The sequence below is a fragment of the Neomonachus schauinslandi genome, chromosome 4 (assembly GCF_002201575.2).
Source record: "Neomonachus schauinslandi chromosome 4, ASM220157v2, whole genome shotgun sequence".
NCBI lineage: Eukaryota > Metazoa > Chordata > Mammalia > Carnivora > Phocidae > Neomonachus > Neomonachus schauinslandi.
The window spans coordinates 149,411,071-149,429,566 of NC_058406.1; positions in this window are offsets into that span (position 1 = coordinate 149,411,071).

Genomic DNA, 18,496 nt, shown 5'->3' on the forward strand with positions numbered 1-18,496 from the left:
GTATCTTGGATGGGAAAGGGGGGATTTGGATAATTTGTCTCTTTAATTCATTGGTTTTCAGAGGAACCACACAAAAGGAGCTGCATCCACACTGGATCAGATTTAATGATGAGACTGGGACTTCAAGCTGATGCCCTATGGGGATGAGACTTGGAGGGGATGAGTGTATTTCATGTGGGAGGAATATGAATTGTCGTAGACTGTGGCAGATTGGATTTTCCAATCCCATGTGTTCTTACAACATGACTTTGACACTCCTCCCATTGAGAATGGTGTTTATGTTCCCTCTCCTTGAATCTGGAGTGGAGTGGGGCTTGTAAATGACACTGTGTGACTTCCAAAGCTAGGTTGTAAAAGGCTAAGCAGCTGCAGGCTGGTTCTCTTTGGGTTGCTTGCTCTTGAAACCCAGACACCATGCTGTGAGGGACTTCAAGCAGACACATGGAGGGGCCACACGTAGGTGTGTTTGGCCAACAGCCCTTGTTGAGGTCCCAGCTGACAACCAGCATCGACCACGGGGTGTGGGATTAAGTTACCCCTCCAGACCTCAGCTGTTGAGTCACTTGCCTTTCATTCTGCCCAGCTGAGTCCCAGACACCACGGAGCAGAGATAAGCTATTGTTGCTGTGCCCATTTATGGATTCACAACCCACAAAAATCTGTGAGCATAGCAAAATGGTTGTTGTTTCATGTCGCTAAGACTGAGGTGGTATGTTATGCCACAATAAACCTGGGACACTTATGAAGTCACTGCCAAGTGCAGTGATCAAGCCTTAGCCTCTGGAGATAACACTTAGATTTCAGTCCCAGGTTCATCCTTTACCCGTTGTGTGATTGTGGGCAAGTCCCCTAGATAATTATTAGGGCCTCATTGGTTGGTCATGAGGGATTTATGGGATAACATATATAAAGTACAGTGCAAAGTATGTACACTGCACTTACTACTGAAATTATCTGGCTTTTGTCTGTCTCTTCCATTAGACCATAAGTTCCTTGCCACCAGAAACTATATCTTGTTCCTCTATGTAGCTTAGTGCCTAGCCCAGTTCACTCAATAGATAATTTTAAATCTCAAATAATAGAATGCATCCCAAAGCATTTTGTTAAGTGGTTAAGTGTTACCATAACATATCTAAATAACTTCATTCTAGATTTATATCCATAGCACTTAATATGTGGTCAAGCATGTTCATACATATTGTCAAAAGTCATTTGCTTGGGGCGGCTGGGTGGTTCAGTCAGTTAAGTGTCTGCCTTTGGCTCCGGTCATAGTCCTGGGGTCCTGGGATTGAGCCCCACATCATCAGGCTCCCTAATAGCAGGGAGTCTGCTTCTCCCTCTGACCCTTTCCCTCTGCCCTTCTCCCAGCTCATGCTCTTGCTCTCTCTCTTTTCTCTCCCTCTCACTCACTTTCCCTCTCTCTCAAATAAATAAAATCTTTTTAAAAAAAAACCATCTTCTTTGTAACATTACAAATATTATTTTCATTTTACAAATGAAGAAACAGACTCAAGAAAGTTAAGGACTAGCTCAACATCACCAATGGGAGCTCAAATTCAGTTCTGCCCATCCCACACCCATAGCAATTCCCTCAGCACCGTGACTGACACAGCTGGTGTCAGCCCTCTCTCAGGGCCCACCTTTCAAATTTCTCCTTCATGGACACATGGTCAAAAATCATATGGAGGTCACACAAGTAAATAAAAATTTTCTCTTTCCCTCCAAAACCAGACATGACAACACAGTAATAAGACTGGTCTTCTTGCAAACTTTAGAAACTCTTCCAAAATAAAAGTTAGAATGATGTTTTTAACAATTTTGGGATTAAATACCCGAAGGTGAAGAGACACTTATTTCCATGTATTACTTTAGAGTCGAGCCTCATATTTTCATTCTTCTAAAGTGCTCCCTGTAACTATCATACATGACCAAAAGGGAATACAAAGCTTTGGAAAGATACTTTACAACCTACGCCAGCAGCTTCGAAGAGAGACAGAGAAGGCATTGAGTAAAAGGCAAGGAAAATACTTTGAAAACTTGTTGACTCATTTCATATTCATTGAACGGTACTGCTACTGCCTTAAGTGGTGAATCCATCAAGGAAAGGATATTCAAAATATATTCTAAATTGCAGTTTATGGAGGAGGGAGGAAAGGGAGACTTCAAACAATTTAAGCAGGGTTTCTTCACACTGTTTTCATCTTGAAAACTGTTTATATAAAAGAAAGCCTAAATATTTTTTTCAGTACTTTGAAGAAAAATATTGTGACTAAATATAAAAAGGCTGGATTTCCAGCTCCCAAAAAACAATCCCTTCTCTCAGATAAAGTGAGTTTTAATGAGCAAATTTCCGTTCATAAAGTGCTAACCTCCAGATGATTCTGCAAAGCTAGAAATATTTTTTAATTGAATTTCCTCATTTTTCATTCAGTCAACAAACATTTAGAGAGTGGACACTAATGGCAGGTACAACCATGGTTGCTGGGAATGGAGTGATGAGTCCTGGAAACATCATCTCTGCCCTCAGAGACTTTACAGTCTAATAGAAAAGGCAAACTGAGTGGTAATTGCTCAACATGATGAATGTCCTGAAGGAAAAGTAGAGGTGGTAGGGGGCTGTATAGCAGGAAGATGTACTCTAGGCTGCAGAAGGATCTGAAAGACTTCCCCAAAAGGGGATATTTAAACTCAGATCAGAAGGATGGTGTATTCGTTTCCAGGGGCCACCATAACAAAACTCCACATGTGGGCTGGGTAGCTTGAAACAACAGCAATTAATTCTGTCACCGTTCTGGAGGCCAGAAGTCCAAAATTAGTCAACAGAGCTGTGTTCCCTCTGAGACTCTGAATAGAATCCTTCCTTGCCTCTTCCTAGCTTCTAGGTGGCCATTCGTCCCTGTACCACTTGACTTGCAGCTGCATCACCCCAATAGTTGCCTCAGTTGTCACCTGGTATCCTCCCCGTGTGTCTCTCACGGCTTTCTTATATGGACAGCAATCATACCGGATTAAGGGCTCACTCTACTCCAATATGTCCTCATCTCAAATAATTACATCTACCATGACCTTGTTTCCAAATAAGGTCACTTTCTGAGGTACTGGAGGTCAGGACTTCAACATACTATTTTGGGGAACACAATTCACCTATGACAGATGGTGAGGAGTGAACTAGGAGAAGACAAGCAAGGCAAGAGAGGGTAGGAAGGAGAGTAGCACACTGGAAGAACAGAAAGAAGGCAGGGTGATTGATTATCCCCTAGTCTTGCTTCTTCTCGGTTTATCCTCATGTCCTGATCTTTTTTGATGACAGCTTATCAAAACTGTGATGATTGTTACCTTGATCAGAATCCAGAGAGCAAGATATGAACCTGATGTTTCTCTATGTTTCTGAGAACCTTGTTGGAAAAAAAAAAAATCCTTAGAGATGGAACAGGGAAAGTTTACTGGACAATATTTCTCTCCATAGCTATTACTGAACCATGATTAAAAATAGCTTTCCCTTCACTCCTTCAGGTCCTGGGGGATTTCACATGTAGTGTGAAGTCTCAGAATAAATTACTAACCCAAGCCTCATTTAAAAAAAAAAAAAGAAGAAAGAAGGAAAGAAAAACACCTTGATAGTCTCTTTCATGGTACAGAACTAGCTAGGTCCCAGACATCTGTATCTGCATGAACAACCACCCTTGTTTTTAAGACCAACCCACATCCTGATGCTGTGGTCATTTGCTTCTTTGAATCCAGATCAACTCCATAACCAACTGTGAGGCCACAAATCAAGACACAATACTGGTTAGGCAGTTCCTGTAAACCCATCAGCTGCTTACAGCATTTAAAGTTGCAGCAGAACCCCAGAGGCAGGAAACCCATATAGTTTATGCTGGCCTAACGGAGCAGTGCCAGAATGTCAAAGAAATCGTAGGCCACAGAGTACCTAAGAGCGGGATCCAATCCTTGGTCGTTGTCCTGAGGACAGTGGGTGGGCGCATATGTGTATAAGCATTTTATTGTTACCCAGACCACAGTTGACTTTGGAACAGGTTCTTCTAAGAAGTGACACAGGACACTGAGGACATCATGCATTCTCTGGTTAGCTTTTCCTGGAATATTCAACACAAGTAGCTTGAAATCCATCATGTTCACAAACTTGCTCCGGCTTCCGGGAGCTCTGGCCCAAAACCCGCGCTGAGGCTTGTTGTTGACACAAAGTTGAGAACTGAGTTCTTCCTGCTGTGCCAATTTGCCTCTACTTCAAAGCTTGGAGAGGGATACTCAATAATGCGAAGCTGAGAGGCACATTACAAAGTTTATTTCCACTAGAAACTTCTCCTACCCTGTCCACATCATCTGTGGGAGAAGCAAAAAGACACCCCCAGGTTGGTACATTGCAAACTAGGAGGTTCTCCGGAACTTGCCCTCACTGGTTAAGAGGGGTACGGAAGGGGCGCCTGGGTGGCTCAGTCGTTAAGCGTCTGCCTTCGGCTCAGGTCATGATCCCGGGGTCCTGGGATCGAGCCCTGCGAGGGGCTCCCTGCTCTGCGGGAGGCCTGCTTCTCCCTCTCCCACTCCCCCTGCTTGTGTTCCTGCTCTCGCTATGTCTCTCTCTGTCAAATAAATAAATAAAATCTTTAAAAAAAAAAAAAAGAGGGGTACGGAACAGCCACCAGGCAGGGGAGCCAAGCAAGAGACACAGACGGTATCTCGGAAAGACACGTGGACTCAGCAGATGTGGGTTTTGTCATGACCCCGCCCACCTGGTACTGTTTGACCGGAAGCAGATGACCTGGCGTGTTCGTGACTCAGTTCCCCTTTTCTTTGCTTGGGCATTACACGGGCCTGCTATAGGTCACAGGGCTATGGAGAAGGGCGAACCGTTCGGGATGGGAAAACACTTTGGAAATGGTAAAGGGCGGTGTGCACTCAAGCTCCGGTTACCGGTCCCATTGTGTCCAGGCATCCCTCTGACGTCGGTCCCCCCTCCCCTCGCTGTCACCATCAGTCTTTGTTCCTCCGCTGGCCAGGCAGCAGGCTGCCGGGGGCCGGGGTTGGGGGGGGCGGCAGTCAGGGGAGGCAAGCGCTCCTGTGTGTCCCAGACAAGCGGCAAGACAAGGGTCTACCTGCTGCACCCCTCCCTCCCTCTGTGACACCTTCTCACCCCCAGCTGTGTATTCAGTCCCATGGCCACCAGAACTACTAAGGTAGTTTTTTGAACTACCAGCGCAAAAGCCTTGCTTTAACTGGTCTGTGCTATCAGTTATTCATAGTTTTTAAAGCAGTCCTGGTAGTTCTAATTGGTAGCCATGATTTTTTTAAAAAAATCACTGTTTTAGAGACTCACAAACTAAACTCATAATAAAAATAAATAGATACTGGGCATGTACAATGTCAGCAGCACTGCGCTGGGTATTTAAGTGCATCATCTCATTCAACCTCAGAAGGACCTTTACTATCTGCCTTTGCAGAGAGGAACTGACGCGCATAGAGCTTCCCAGCCACAGCCACAAAATGATGGCAGGATTCAGACTCGGCTCTGTGCAGCCCCAGAACCAAGCAACGAGTCCACCAGGACCCTATCCTGCCCTCCCCTGAAGCCACCAAGTATTTGGTAAATGAGCTGGGAGGAGGGCTGAAAAATCTGATTTTAATTGGGAAAAAGAGAAGGTGAAGACAATTTTCATGCCAGATGAACCTGATGATGCAAAAGCTTTCTTTTTTTTTTCTTTAATTTTATTTCTTTATTTGAGAGAGAGAGAGAGAGTGAGCACAAGCAGGCAGAGGGTCAGAGGAAGAAGGAGAAACAGACTCACTGCTGAGCAGGGAGCCTGATGTGGGACTCGATCCCAGGACCCCGGGATCATGACCTGAGCCAAAGGCAGTTGCTTAACCACTGAGCCACCCAGGTGTCCCAATGCAAAAGCTTTCTAATGCAGCATTGTTAGAGCATTTTTGTCCCTCCTATTGCAAACGTACGGTTGACCCTGTAATATATTAAAATTGGGGTGGGGGTAATTTAATTTTGTACTGTATTCCATAAATCAGCATTATCTTACTCTCAGATTTCACAGTCCAAAGGGAAGTATCAGTGATGAAGTTTCCAGAAGGGAGAGGGCCTGAGGATCCCCAAATCTGTCTCTCTTTTAAGGGAGACACCCCTTTTCTCTCTCTTCCCCCTCCCCACAAGCCATAGCAAGGGGTGACGTGCAATGTGCTCAGACCATCCATTCGCTGTAGAAGCTCTTTTTTTCTGTGTTTGGTCAGAACTTGTTCTCATGAAAATGTTGAGGTTTGGCAGTTTTCTATTTGTGCTCACAGAGCCCTGGTTGGGGTGGGGGGGGGTGGTCTGAGAGTCCTCCTGGGGGTGAAGGGAAGCTAACCTGGAGGAAAAGAAGTAGGGCTGAGCTGGGTCCAGGAGGCTCTCCACCACCACTCACCAGAGCAAATCAACTTTTATTTCCATGACCTATGAAACTTCATACACGCTGGGGTTTGAAGAATGGGTTGTCACTCTGTTGAAAAGAAAGTTTAAAAACCACTGTTCTAGTTAATAAGTTGTGATTCAGACCTTATCCGAATTACCAATTTTCAAAGAATTGAATTACAACAAAATGTACTTCAACCTAAACCTGTACCGAGCCAATCTGGATGATTCAGAAAGTACTGTGAGATCTTATTATGGAAGTGGTGGTCAGTAAAACGTTCTGCTTAATGGAATGATGATAACAGCAATTCCCATTCTTGGCTCTCCCAATACTTGATATGTACTCATAACAAACCCTGAAAATCGCTCTTAATGGAAATGAAGGTGTTGCTTAAAGACCAGTCTGGAAGGACAAGGAAGCCTTACGATTTCTCCAGGGCTCAGAAGCCTCGGCCAGTCTTCCTGTCCTCTGCAAACATAGTAGAGGACCCAGGACCCTCGGTGGCAGCAGCAGACATTGCTACTTTGGAGTAGGCTGCACTGTCTTGCCAGATGGCATTGCCAAATCTTTTCCCCATGATGTTTAAAGTGGGAATTTTAATAGCATTTTTTAAATGCCATTTTTGTCATTTTCTGATTATAAGAGTAATATTTCGAAAGGTAGCTGACTTGGGACTACCTCTGCTCACTGCTCAGATCGCTGAGACAGAGAGTGACAAAAACCTGCCTTCTGATTAAAATTGGGGAGAAAAATCACTAGAGGGAGAAAAACGTAAATTATTATTCCAACAAATTAATGTGTGGCAAGAAAATTGTTGTTGGTTACAGGGATGAGATGAAGCTGTATGCAGGGCACAGGTATTTTTACTTGAGCAAAAACTCCTGAAGACCATTATTTTTCGGGCTGCATACGATCATGTATGACACAGGCATGGTGCACTTTGCTTAATCGCTCTTCTACCGCTAACCTTTAAGATGGTTTCCACTTTTGAGGGATCATAAATAACATTGTGATGAACATCTCTGAGCATAAATCATCGCCTACACAAGCAGATTATTTCCTCTGGATAAGTAACAAGAAGTAGCAATAGTATAGTGTTTCCCATTAATGAGATACCCCATCATGGTCTCCCCCTTCTTTTAGCCATTCCATGTTCTTTTATTCTTGGTGACCTTTCTTTACTTGGTGCCTTTAGCAATTTCTGGATATGCCTCTGGGCTTCTGTCCCATTTTATTTTCAAAGATTCTTCTGGGGATTCTATTTTCATTCAGCCGTTTCAGGTGTCCTGGCCATTAGATTTGAGCTCTTAATCAGGAACAGTGCTCTCGGGTAGCTGATGTAATCTCTGAACATCTTACATCCTATTATACCTTGTGAGCTATTCCCCAGGATCTTTCAGTACATAACTTGGATCGTACCTTCTCCTCTTCTTCTAATACCCCTGCGTTTTCAAAGCATATATTAAAATAGGTAGAAAACAGCCTTTATAACACAAACCTGTGCTTTCTGAACTTTATCTCTTTCCATGGGAAATCCCTTATGCTTAGAGAGGAAGTATGGCTTTGTATAATTCTTTCAGATCAGAATTTCACTGGGGAACGTGGCAGACTTGCTGAAATTTGCACTCATTAGCATCCCAGTTGTAGTTAAACACCTTTCTATATTCAGTGCTTGAGCAAAATAGGCCCACAGATCTATACCAGCCATCTCCCTATGGCTAAATTAAATGAAGCCAAATTTTAGAGTCTTTGGAAACACAAAGAGGTTTCAAATATATCCAAGGTTTCGAATATATCCAAGTGTCTTCATTTCTTAATGATTTCACACTTTATTTTGGCACTCTCGAGCTCTGCAACCATTGGTGTGGGGGTTGTTTATCTGCTACAAAACTCTGATTCAAGGGTCAGCATCTTTTAGGAAGCTCCCAGGGGCATAGGACCCCCAGGAGAGCCTGGCTGCCACCATCCTATCCCGACTGCTCACAAAGGATGGGATGACTAAATGCAACATCATAGACAGCGGCCCAGGGTGGGCCCCAGTGAACCCCCTCAGCCTGGCATTCGATGGAGGGAGTTCTAGATAAAATCGACATTTCTCTACTCTGTGATGGAAACTGCATAAAGAGTCTTCCCCATGCATAAATATATCTGATAAGATTACACAGATCATCCCACCAGGGGAATCTGGGGCAATTTAAAATGCAGGCTTTCTCTTCCTGCTACAAATCCTACAGCATCCATTTTAATGAGAAGATGAATCTGACCAGGGCTGAAATGTGGCCCGAATGCACATGGATGACCACGGCAGTTGTTAAAATATTGAAATACTGTAGTATCAATCGGTCAATAATCAGGTTTCCATCATGCCCCACCCCTGACATCAGGCTCCTCCTGAGGGATCCCCCACGTCCCCAGGGGTCAGCAACTAAAGGGGTAACATCTGGCACAACATTAGGAGCCTCTAGAACTTTAATCCAGCACCACTGGGTAGGATCTATTCCCACTGATGATCTAATTCAGGAGTAATAAATATTTTGAATATCATATTCCTGAACCAAACTAACATACCAACTGACCACCCAAATCATGAAATCTATGTTTACTCTAGTTTCCATGAAATGTTATGTTATTCTCATTTTCAATCATTCAATAAACATTTATTAAGCACCTGCTCTGTGCTGAGCAGGGCCCAGTCCTACCTCCAACAAGTTCACAATCTAGTGACGAAGACACCTAACTAAATAAATAATTTCAATACCATGTAGTAAATGCCAAAAGCTCAGAGGAGAGGGCTTGGGCAGGTTTGCAGGAGGAAGCAATGGTGAAGATGAGGCCCGGGGGCAAGTCTGCATCAGGCCACTTAATGGGGGGTGGGTGCAGGTGTTGTACTGGGAAGGATGATGCAAGCCAACTCAACAAGCTGGGGGGAGGGTCTAGAAGCCAAAGAGAAGCAGGCAAGTTCAAGGAGCCGCCCATAGTTCACTGGGGTGGGTGGATGGAATGACAAGAAATGAAGCTGTGGACCATACAATCCAGCAATTGCACTACTGGATATTTACCCCAAAGATACAAATGTAGGGATCTGAAGGGGTACGTGCACCCCAGTGTTTATAGCAGCAATGTCCACAATAGCCAAACTGTGGAAAGAGCCAAGATGTCCATTGACAGATGAATGGATAAAGAAGATGTGGTATATATATACAATGGAATATTATGCAGCCATCAAAAGGAATGAGATTTTGCCATTTGCAATGACGTGGATGGATCTGGAAGGTGTTATGCTGAGCGAAATAAGTCAATCAGAGAAGGACGTGTATCATATGACCTCACTGATAAAAGGAATTCTTAATCTCAGGAAACAAACTGAGGGTTGCTGGAGTGGGGGATGGGGTGGGAGGGATGGGGTGACTGGGTGATAGACATTGGGGAGGGTATGTGCTATGGTGAGCGCTGTGCATTGTGCAAGACTGTTGAATCTCAGATCTGTACCTCTGAAACAAATAATGCAATATATGTTAAGAAAAAAAAGAAGAAGATAGCAGGAGAGGAAGAATGAAGGGGGGAAATCGGAGGGGGAGACGGACCATGAGAGATGATGGACTCTGAAAAACAAACTGAGGGTTCTAGAGGGGAGGGGGGTGGGGGGATGGGTTAGCCTGGTGATGGGTATTAAAGAGGGCATGTTCTGCATGGAGCACTGGGTGTTGTGCACAAACAATGAATCATGGAACACTACATCAAAAACTAATGGTTTGGGGCGCCTGGGTGGCTCAGTCGTTGAGCGTCATGATCCCGGGGTCCTGGGATCGAGCCCCGCATCGGGCTCCCTGCTCAGCAGGAAGCCTGCTTCTCCCTCTCCCACTCCCCCTGCTTGTGTTCCCTCTCTCGCTGTGTCTCTCACTGTCAAATAAATAAAATCTTTAAAAAAAAAAAACAATGGTGTAATGTATGGTGATTAACATAACAATAAAAAATTTTTTAAAAAAAGAAATGAAGCTGTGGGGTTGAGCTGAAGAATGATTTGCTGCTCTAATCTCACAGTAGTCTTTAGGCTGGGGATGAACTCTAGTTGGCTATTTTCATTCCTGGGTATCTCAGACTACTTGTTGTCCCAAGCTATATTCAAATTTGCTGAGGTTCTGCTGGCTATTGGATCCCAAAGGCTGCTCTGGAAGTCTACAAAGATGCTCTGCCCAGTCAAGCCCTCACCTATGACCAAGAAGCTGTTCGGGGAGGAGTTGATCCACAGCTCCAGGGGGGACACAGGGTCCTCGCCAGGGCTCCTCCCAGCGGACGGCACCCATGTGGTGCCTGGCTCTTGGTGAATATTTGTTGAATGGAGAATAAGTTGCCAGGACAGTTTTCAAGATGGAGCTCTCAACAAGTTCTTCCAAGGTGCCTGACTAAGTGATCGTGACAATTCAATAGTCATTGCTTCCATTTAACAGTGATACTTTTTTTTAATTAATTTATTTTTATTTAAATTCAATTAATCCATAATGTATTATTGGTTTCAGAGGCAGAGGTCAGTGATTCATCTGTCTTATATAACACCCAGTGCTCATGACATCACATGCCCTCTTTACTGTCCACCCCCCACTCCCCTCCAGCAACCTCGGTTTGTTTCCTATGCTTAAGAGTCTCTTATAGTTTAGTGATACTTTTCATGTACACATTTTAAAGGGGAAAGACCAACCTTAAAGGGAAAAGACCAAAAGTTAATTGTCCCCATTCTCCTCTCTTGTTTTTCAAAGCCTGGAATGTGTGATGAGCTTTAAAGTTTGAGAGGGAGGGATTTCCTGAGAGCTCTTCCACCATTTCCCCCTTTTCCCTCACCTCCTGCTTCTTGCCTTCCAACCCTTGTTGGCTCTCTTTCCTCCTTATTCTTTTTTTTTTTTTTTTTTTTTAGAGAGAGAGAGCTGGGGGGGACACTTGAGGGGGAGGGGCAGAGGAAGAGGGAGAGAGAAGCTTAAGCAGGCTCCATGCCCAGCATGGCGCCTGATGCGGGGCTTGATCTCATGACTCTGAGATCATGACCCGAGCCAAAATCAAGAGTCAGACGCTTCATCGACTGGGTCACTCAGGTACCCCTCCCCATTCTTAAGTGGCTGGTGTCCTGAGATTACCAACTCATCCCCAATTTTCCCTTGACTTCTGTGGTTTTAGCACTGAAAATCCCACATCCTTTGACACCCTTTTCCTACAACCCAGTCCCAGGCAAACTGGGACAATGTGTCATCCTTCTAATAAGAACTCCCCATTAGGCTGGGAACATTCTGAGGACCATAGAACAATTCTCTCACTTTCGTGGTAGTTATTAGTGGAGTTATTAGTTGGGGGAGAATTTCCAAAGCCTTGATTTGAGTCTAGAAAGAAGAGCACAGATCTGCCAGGTGAAGAAGGAATAGCATGTACAAAGGCATGGAGTTCACTCCCTCTGAGTGAAATAGAAGGCCAAAGACCAGCAGGAGGACAGAAGTGGGGAAATAGAGAGATTTCTAAATCTGCAGACAGATTTTTTCAGTAACTAAATAGCAGATCACAGTCACATTCATATGCAAGTCACAGTTGCTGAAAAAGAAACCCTTTTGACTGCCAATTTAGATTAGCTGTGCTCTTGCTCCCATCCATTGCTGTGAATAATCAAGAGTTTGCAGAACTTCCCACTATTCCCAACGGAGAATATGGTCTGGATCCAGTCCTACCTATTATACTCATCCTGTTGGTTCCTACTGTTAACACGGATACATAAGAAATCTGATGTGACTAAACCCCACCACGGGCTGCATGATGTAGCAAAATGCTAATTTATTTTTGACCTACTACTTGAGTGTAAACATCTGACTCAGAGCATCTTGCCTTCTCTCCAGGGACTCAAGCAGCCAAGTTGATGAAACACCTGAATATTATGCAGCAGAACTTGGATCCATTTCTTCTCTCTTCCAACTCTTTGCTCTAAACAGCTGTTTTCCCTGCGGAAGCCTGACTTCATCAGCAGAACAACAACAGAGCCATCCTATATATAACTGTGCACTTGACTATGAAACTTCAGCATGTATATAGTGTGCTCTTACTCACCGTAGCTTCCTTAACTATCCTGATAATCAAGTAACAAACACGGGTGTTTCTTTGTGTTACCACAGTTCGCCAAAATAACTACATACCATCTGCACCGTATTGGATTGTGCTGGTTTTGTGTAGTGGGCACCGTTGGTTGCCTACCAAACACCCATCCTCCCCTCTTTTTTCTACTAGAACCATAATTTTGCTCAGGTGTAACACAGCCAAGTGCCTCAGGGAAGGTGACAACCCCCCCCAACACACCCCACCCCCACCCCCACTAATAGCAATCCCACTGAGGGTACTTCCTCTCCTTTGCAGTGATTGGCCAATGATAGCTAAGGAGCTGCGAGTCAGCTACGGACCATCTTTATTCTTTTGTTTTTAAGTTTTTATTTTAATTCTAGTTAGTTAACTGGAATTCTTAAAGAGCCACTGAAAGACTCTGTAGGTTGTCCCTTTTATTTTTTTTTTTAAGATTTTATTTATTTGACAGAGAGAGAGAGACAGAGTGAGAGGGAACACAAGCAGGGGGAGTGGGAGAGGGAGAAGCAGGCTTCCCGTGGAGCAGGGAGCCTGATGCAGGGCTCGATCCCAGGACCCTGGGATCACGACCTGAACCGAAGGCAGATGCTTAATGACTGAGCCACCCAGGTGCCCCTAGGTTGTCCTTTTTAGAAGGCTGTGTTACAGCCATTTTGCGGACAGCGTGAAGCTGTGGCCAATGCTGAGGATAGCAAGACAAAATGGAGGGAACTAGACACCAGATCATGAGTTTCTGGCCAGTGCTCTTATTCCAAAGTACGCTACTCCTAGTCCTTTCATGATGGATGATTTTGGGGGGGGTGTTGGTGGTAGGAGGTAAAGGTCTTAGATTTTTTTTCTTGGAATGAATTTTTCCCAGATATTTTCACAGATTCACTCCCTCACTCACTTAGGTTTCTGCTGAAATGTTACCTCTTCAGAGAAGCCACATTACCTGAAAGAGAGATCCCTGCCTCCCCGACATTCTCCATCTCCTTATTCTGCTGTTCTGATTCATGGCATGGTCAATGCCTTACACTGTTTTACACTTTTATTTGTTTAATATCACTCTTTTCCCACTGGGATTTCAGCTCCATGGAGGCATTTTGTTCACTAAAAAATCTTCAATAAAAGAAGCTGGCACATACTAGGTACCCCCCAAAATATTTGTTTAATAAATCAGTTAGGCTTGAATCCTATAAGGTCAAGAAATACTCATGAATCCTATAAGGTCAAGAAATACTCAAATGGCAATATTATTTTTAGCCAAATAGGAACTTAACCCAAGGGCTTAGCAGAAACTGAAAGCAGGAACGTCATGGTCATTGCTACATTCGATGGAGTTGCCTTTGGTTTTGAAGACAAATGCATCACAGATCCCTGAAACCTTTGACTAGGATCCAGTCCCAGGCCAATGATACACTCAGAGCCCAGTGACCCTGAAAAGACAGGAAGTGATATAAGAAAACCAAAACTCACTACTACTCGAAATGAGTGGCTTTGGCCATGTGTTGTCGGTTTGAAGAGCTTCCCTCACTCCTAGCCATGCTGCAGGGAAATTACAGAAACAAACTCAGTTACAAAGCAATAAAGGGCACTGCTATGAGGGGTCCAATTCCACAAAGTCATTCATTCGCTTATTCATGTATTCCATTCACTCAGAAAACTTTCATAGAGGGGATACCATATGCCAGACACTCCTAAGCTAAAATCCTTTCTGGAATAAATAGTGTTTGCCTGGGAACCAAAAGAAAGTCATCCCCATGTCTGCTGACTTATTTTTCCTACCTCGGGGAGAGAGACAATGACATTTATCAAGCAGTCTCACCTCTACCTCCCAGCAAGTTGTTTTAAGAATTGATCTTTCTATCTTGGCGCCAGAGTAACTAAGTTACCTAAGTCTTGGGGGTTAGGGTGGGGGACATTTAGGCTTATTTCAGAGGCTCCATTCCCCTACTTTGGCAACATTTTCCCAGTTACAATTCAATCCTCAGAATCCTGTAAGAACCTTCTAAGTGGTTTCTGTCATATCGTGATATATTTGGGAAGATGATATAAGCTAAGAACTGGTGGCCACCCAGATCACGCTCCTAGAAAAAATATGAGGATTTAATGCCCTGCAGCCATTCACTTAGGAGCTAACAAATTGCTGACCACGGTTCCATGCATTTAGAAAGAGTCCACTGATGACACCAGAGAAATTAGATGGTTAACTTTCACAATATTTTCCAAAGACCTTCAAGAAGGCCTAATACCTTGAATCACCCCCTGCTGAGAAGCACTACTTTAGATTAGACCTCCTTCCAAGGATCTGTAGGACTTCCCTTCATTCCCCAAGTGGGCCTCTTGTCACTAGGAAGTTGTCAACGTGATGCATTGCCTTCCTTGGGCTGTTGTAACAAATTACGGCAAACCAGGTGGCTTAAAACAGCAGAAATGTACTCTCTCAAGTCTTAAAGACCAGAGTATGAAATGAAGGTGTCAGTAGGGCGATGTTCTCTTTGGAGCCTCAAGGGGAGAATCCTTCCTTGCTTTTCTAGCTTCTGGTGGTTGCCAGCAATCCTGGGCCTTCCTTGGCTCGGAGCTGCATCTCTCCCGTTTCTGCCTGGTCTTCACATGGCCGTCCTCCCTCTATGTATCTCTGTGTCCAAACCTCCTTCTCCTTGTAAGGACCGGTCATTAGAGTTGGGGCCCATTCCAATTTAGTATGTGACCTCATCTTAACTTGACTACATCTGTAAAGACGCTATTTCCAAATAAGGTCACATTCACAGGTACCAGGGGTTAGGACTTCAATATATCATTTTGGAGAACACAGGTCAACCCACAAAAATACCCAAAATCTGAATCTTCTAATCTGAGAAAATTCCACCAAATGGCATTATAAACATGAGCCAGCACTTAGACTCTCTGGGCCTCCTCTGTGAAACTAGAAGAATTCCTGTTTTCCTCAAAAACCTTGTTGCAAGTTATAATGAAACAATTTTCTTCCTTCTTTCCCCCTTATTTCCTTCACTCCTTCCTTCCTTTTCTTCCCCTTCCCTCTCTCCGTCCTCTTTCTTTCCTTTATTTCTTTCCTTCCTTGCTCTTTACAAATACTTATGAGTACTTACTATGTGATAACCCAATATTGGTACTATGTAAGATAGAAAGATAAAATGAGATCCCCACATTCAAAAAATCTGGACCCTGTAGGAAGATTCATATAGGAATCGTAGGAAGTTGAATCTTCCAACTGTACATAAATATTGTAATGTAAAGCAGAAGGGGGTAATCACCATAACAAAGTCATAGACACAGTGACACAAAAATATGGAGAAAATAAATCAACTCCTGCTGGGGAGAATCAAGACATAAGAGTTTGACCTTGAAAAACATCTAGGATTTGGATTTTCAGAGATTAGAAAAAGAATTTCCAGTTGAGCTGGGTGAGCAAAGATAGGGAGACAAGAAAACACAGATGTATATCCATTTCTCAGTGTGTCAATGACCCTTCATGTGTCATTGCTACCAATACATTTCAGAAGTCTTCATGGAACAGAGATTGGAAGGAAAAGCACCAAAGAGCTATTTACCAGTGATCATCTCTGGGAGGCAAAAATTTCTTTGTCTTTTTATATCTTTTCCTAATTTCCTTCAAGCTCATACATTATTTTTAAGTAGGAAGAAAAAATATTTTTTTTCAAGAAAGATTTTCAAGTCACTTAAAATAGTCATCAACAGGAAAAAAAAAAGAAACCGTATCTTTCCAGATACAAAATTATAATTGACTGAGCCGACTTCAATGACAGCAGCTATGACAGGGAGGAAGAGAATGACCAGGAGAGGTAGTTGAGTTAGTTGGTTCCTGCAGATTCTGGCAATTCAGTCTGTACTTGAACGGTAGGTCGGAACTAGGGTTTTCCTTTAGGTAAGCAATGTCTGCCCTCTGCTGGTGATTCAAAAGTTATCAAAGGCAAACGTGTTCCTTTTCCATCTTTGTTAAGACAAAGTGATAAAGAGACGAGATATGTAAAAATCGTCATTCGGATCTCTTGCACCTTTGGCCAGGTTTTCAACTGATTTAAGCATGCTTCCTCATCAGAGAGAAAAATCTATTTGTTCACTTCCCCTTTGGGGCCAGTAGCAAAGCCTGACCTCAGGCTGACTCCAAAGCATCTTGTCCCCAAGTCGGAGGAACCAATTGGCAGGAAGGGAAGGCAGGTTTGATCCAGTCTGCAGGGTAGAAGGGAGCAGGGGGTGGGAGCAGTCCCTGTGCAGTGTCTGTGGGCGGGGTTTGCACAAAATACATGCCCTGAAGGCATCAGAGGTGTCTCCTAATTCCAGAGGGCTGATGATGTTTTTTTTTCCTGTTTGTTTGGGTTTTTTTAAGATTTTATTTACTTATTTAAGAGAGAGAGAGAGAACAAATGGGAGGAGAGGTAGAGGGAGAAGCAGATTCCCTGTAGAACAGGGAGCCCAATGCGGGGATCGATCCCAGGACCCTGGGACCATGACCTGAGCCGAAGGCAGATGCTTAACCAACTGAGCCACCCAGGTGCCCGATTATTTTTTCTGAATTAAGCTGAATTGAGTGATAACTTTAAACCACAGTTTCTCAATTTCAGCACTATAAACTTTCCAGACTGTCTAATTCTTGGTTATGGGAATGTTCTGTGTGTTATAGGATGCTTAGCACCATCCCTCACCTCTGCCCACTAGATGCCACTAGCATCCCCAGGCAAGTTGTGACAACCAAAATTAACCCCAGACATTGAGAAGTCCCCAAGCCACCCTGCAGAGAGAGGGCGCAAAATCGCCCCCTGCTGAGAAGCACTACTTTAGATTAGATCCAGCTTCTTTTCAAAACCTGGGTGTAGTTACCATCACTCATATTGTGTGCAAACAGCAAGGATGGTGAGGACGGAACACCAGGAGTTCAAGACTCTCTGCATCACCCTCGGCCAAGCCCCTGAACCATCTAGGACTTGGTTTTGTCAATGTAGTATACTGTTATCATAACTTCTAATTTGCAAGACTGTTATTCATTTTAACAAAAACTCACTAAGTTAGGCTAGCTGGCCTGTAGTGAGGACAGCAGGATGGACAAGTCAGAACATGACGTTACTGTGCCGAGCATAAAGCACTAGACAGATGTTCTTCTGTGACCAAATGAATGATGACTCTTTGGAAGATGGCACCTTAAGAAAGACCAAAGGCCGACAACCTGATTCACATTTCTGAGATTCAAAAAACTCTGAAAACTTTTTTCTTTTCTTTTTCTTTCCTTTTTTCTTCCTTCCTTTCTTTCTTCCTTTCCTTCTTTCTTTCTTTCTTTCTTTCTTTCTTTCTTTCTTTCTTTCTTTCTTTCTTTTTCTTTCTTTCTTTCTTTGTAATGCATTTGGCATCAAAATCTATTTGGTGGCCAAATCTGCCCTGACGTGAATGAGATTACTTATAATCTTCATTGGTCCTACTGAGTGTGAATATTCACATTTTTCTGCACAAATTTTAATGTGTTTGGTCAAGGGGTGCTTCCCCAGACTGTGCTGGGGACATTAAATTATATATGACACCATTTTATCTTTCTATCCCCCAGAACAATCTGAAAGTCAAAACACATACGGCCCCAAGGGTTTTGGATAAGGGACTGTGGACCTTGTATATGCAAATTAGCAGGGAAATAAGCAACACAGGAACTAACACTTTGCCACCAGAAGCATTAATTCTCACTGGTATCTTGTACTGTGCCAGGCAAACCGTGAGCTTCTCCTGTGAGATCAATGGGGAAGGATGGCTGTGTGAGGTTGCGTGAAGGGTGTGTGAGTTTTGTCCCTGGATCAGCAGAAGTCACCCCTGTCCAGAGACATTACGCACTATTTTCATTCATCACTCGGAGAGGAAAGGGACAAAACCTTTCTTCCAATGGGCTCCTGGTCACAGAGGTGGCCCAGTCACCCTCTGCGGCCACCAGCCATTCGAAGCAGCCCCCTGCTGAAAACGGTGTTTGCCTCAGG